The sequence below is a fragment of the Cynara cardunculus genome (genome assembly GCF_001531365.2).
Source record: "Cynara cardunculus var. scolymus isolate 2C chromosome LG 9, CcrdV1, whole genome shotgun sequence".
Classification (NCBI taxonomy): domain Eukaryota; kingdom Viridiplantae; phylum Streptophyta; class Magnoliopsida; order Asterales; family Asteraceae; genus Cynara; species Cynara cardunculus.
Window position 1 is genome coordinate 6,361,463 of NC_037536.1, and position 4,279 is coordinate 6,365,741.

The window sequence follows — 4,279 nt, forward strand, 5'->3', positions numbered from 1 at the left end:
CACCATACATGGCGTAGCCCAAACCGATCTTTGAAGTGGCTAGCGTCTTCCCAATTGGTGCCAAACTAGCTACGATGTAGAGCACCGTCAACTCTTATTATAGCGTCCACCGTCGCCTTTTCTCACAATAGTTCTCCTTCTTGACCCCAAATTACACATAAAGCTACAAACTCCCATTTTATACTAAGCCCCATCGGCGGTTTCACGGAATATGAAACGATAAGCCATAATAAATGGTCATAGGTTTCATGAACATTGAATTTCCTATCATTAAATTGCCTTCAATTTTAGGGTCTAAACCCTTCATTTTGACTGCTTTACACTATAAGTCCTTGAAATTTAACGACTACCAATTCTTTTATTTTTTTGGGTTATTACATCAGGTTTGACCACCTGTTTGGTTGACAGACATTGGAATGGAATATGTTAAGAAATTTGAATATATCTGTTTGGTTCATTGAATGTAGCTTTGGAATTGGAACAAAATATTAGTAAATGACTAAAATGACCTTTTTTGAAAATTTAATTTTTTTACAACTAAAAGTACTTTAATAAAATAATTATTTAATATGTAAAACAATATAAAGTACACAGATGGAGGTGATCGGCGGTGGTTCAGATCGACGTCAGATCGGTGGTGGTTCAGATGACGATGGTCGGCGATGGTTCAAATGGCGGTGGTAGGCGATGGTTTAGATGACGACGTTGGGCGGTGATTCACATCGACGGTGGTCGAAGGTGGTCGGCAATGGTCATATTGGGTTTTATGAGATTATGGTATATTGAGTTAAGAACATATTTGGTATTATAAAAATAGATAATTTCATTCCATCAAAATACCATGTAGTTGCTAAAGAATGTCAAATTCCTTTATTTGTGGAATTTGTAGGATTTTGAAGATTCCTTCAGTGAAAAATAATGAATCAAACGAGGGAATGAAATTTGGTCAATGAAATTCAACATTCTAATTCCATCAGATTCCGTTAGAATCTGCGAACCAAACACTACCTTCAAAGTTGTTTGTTTGCCTCTTAATAGTTCCATTAAGAGGCAACCTCTGAACCGTTAAGAGGTGAATCTTGTTTGGCAAAAAAAAGTTTGCCTCTTAAAATGGTTCTAAAACCCTCTGAATGATTTTGTATCATAGATCTCCCTTAGCCATTAAGAGCCCTAATTTCATTGTACACAATTACCAAACAATTATATTTCATTTTGCACTATATCATGAGAGTCTCTTAATCATTATGACCACTTAATCATTCTGCACAAAATCATTCAGCAATTGCCAAACAACCCCTTATAGTGTCATTTGTCTTGTTTTTTCTCCTATTAACATATATGTCTGAAATAAATAGACATAGAGGTTCTCTGATGTAACTTACCTTTTTTAATATGCTTGGCATTTGCCTCTAAATATGTTCTAATGTGTATTATGTGTTTAATAAGGTAGATTATGTTTTTTTATTATGTTCTATAGAGGACTTGTAGCAAAATCTTTAAAAAAATGAAGGGTTTCTTAGGTTAAAGTTAGCAGCTTCATTCTCTCGTTCAAAGTTTGAATAACTCTGAAATCAAGGTCTTCAGATTTGATATTTAGCACTCATCGGGTCTTCAGACTTGTAAAACTCTGAAGTCTTCTTTTTCAGAGATCTGAAAAATGCCTCTTTAGACTTGTAAAACTCTGAAGTCTTCTTTTCCAGATATCTAAAGAAAGTCTCTTTAGAGTTATAAAACTTTGAGGTTTTCTTTTCCAAAAATCTGATAAATGTCTTTCAAAGTATAGTTCAACTAGAGGAGCTCTGGTCCTGAATGATTGTGGACCAGAGGCTCTGGTCTTTAAAACCAGAGGCTCTAGTTACTCTTTCAGTGAATCCTCCATCCTAGTGTTTAGAGACTTTGGTCATCTAAAGGGTCTCTGGTTGGTCTGAATTCTGGGTGGCTTTGCTTTTGATTGTTCAATTGAACCTTAAAATGCTTGTAAGATGAGCCGTGAAACCTTCATACTAACGGGCTAAGTAGGGGACCCAGATGCTCTACATGTGCCATGCAGAAGCTATGTATCTGGGAGTTGAGCTTTGTATCTGGGAGTTGAACTTTGTATCCGAGTACTTGGCTATTTGCGTGCAAGACTTCGATCTTCATAACCTCTGTGTCCGAGCTCTGTATTCGAGCTCTATGTTGGAGCTCTATGTCCGAGCACTGTATCCGAGCTCTAGGTTCCAGGAAACCTTATGACAAAGACTTCTTGGACTAAATCATCTTCAGACTTCATCTTCATATTTGGCACATAGCGTCCAGAGCATAGCTCATCCAGAGGGGCTCTAGCCCTTAGGACTTAGTGTCCAAAGGTGCTTCGATCATCCAAAGGAGCTCTGGTCCTGAATGCTTGTGGACCAGAGGCTCTAGTCCTTAGAACTAGAGGCTCTAGTCCTTAGTACCAGAGGCTCTGGTTGCTCTTCCAGACTTAGCCAATTTAGTAGTGCAATTTAGTAGTGCAAATTCTCTGAACCTTCCATTCTTGGCCCAAATTATTTTAAAGGAAAAGTCCAAAAAAACCCAATGGACTTTAGTGTTTGGAATGATTAAGTTCTTAGAAATTTTTTTTAAACGAATAAATCCTTAGACATTCTAAAACAGGTTAAATAAACCCTAAGAGTTTTGGTTTGCAGGAATGTTTCTGAGGGATTTGGATTCCCAGGAGGTATTTGGATTCCATGGGATTTGGATTGGATTGGATTTAAAATCCATTTCTGTGTTTGGTTTGCAGGATTTGGATTGGATTTGAAATCCATTCCTCTGTTTGGTTTGTAGGATTTGGATTTGGATTTTTTTTTGTAACATCATATGAAGTACAAATCGGAACATTAATCGGAACAACATATGAACTTAATCGAAACAGCATATGAAGTACAAATCGGAACAAAATATGCAAAAATTGAAGTACAAATCGGAGCATTAATCGTATTGTGAAGTCGTAACAAAAATCGAAGTAAGTAGAAATTACCTGTCTTTGGCGATGGAGACGAACACGGTGGGAGAAAGTTGGAGGAGATGGTCAGGGATGAAAATGGAGGATGCGATGGAGACGACGGTGGGAGAAAGCCACGTCGATGGAGACGACGGTGGGAGAAAGCCACGACGATGGAGACGACCTCGAGGGAAAGCAACGGAGATGACCTCGGGGGGAAGCGACGGCGACGGAGACGCCTCGGGGGGAAGCGACGGCGAAGGAGACGACCTCGGGGGGAAGCGATGGCGACGGAGACGACCGTGGGGGGAAGCGACGGCGAGGGAGATGACTGGGAGAAAGCGACGGAGGTGAGCGATGAAAATGGAGGAGAAGATGGAGACGGGTAGGTTAGGGCAAAAAGAATCCCACGGGAATGGATTATAAAATACCATGTCTAAGCGAAGGATTTTTAAATCCATTGTTCATGGGATTTCAAAGGAATCTTTGGATTTCAAATCCTCACAATCCAGCAAACCAAACACTGGATTGGAATGGATTTCAAATCTAAATTCCCTCAATTCCATTTCATTCCTGCAAACCAAACGCACCCTTATAGTTTATTAAACCTGTTAGATACATCCTTATTACAACCGGGAACCTCTTTAGCAGGTAAAAATACAAATTAGAAAAAAAAACCTAAAAGCTAATATTGGCCCATGGCTCCTGTCTCCACCCGTCGCCCTGCACCACCGGCCGCCGCCACCTCCCTCAGCCCAACCCATCGTCGCCGCCACCTTCCTCCTAGGTTTACAGTTGACAGCAACCCGAAATGGTGCTGTACTTATCTTCTTGATGCATCTGATCCCTTATTCATCGAGATTTCGAAAGCATTTATACAGCAATAAATCAAAGGTGTGCCTATCACAATCTTCGTATTAAAGTAGTCATCGTTCTTGTTTTCTGAATCAAATAATGCCTTTCTACTATTTGTAATTCTGAAATTGCTTCTTGTTTTCAGAGTATGGACGGTGTAGCCATATATACAACTAGTAAAACTTTTCTGCTTATTGGCTTCTGGTTCATGATTTCCCATGTCCCCTGTTTATTCTTTAGCTCTCATGCTTCACATAAACTTCGCTTAGATGTCAACTGCATATACCAATAAGAAATACTCTGATCGTACTTATTTTATATTTTATAAAGCAGTATCTGTTGATAAATTATAAAATAATAAGAAGATGAACACCAAATAAAGATTTAATCTTTATATAATTTAATTATTTAAATCAATAAATAGGTTAAACCTTTTTGTAATCAGACCCACCAACA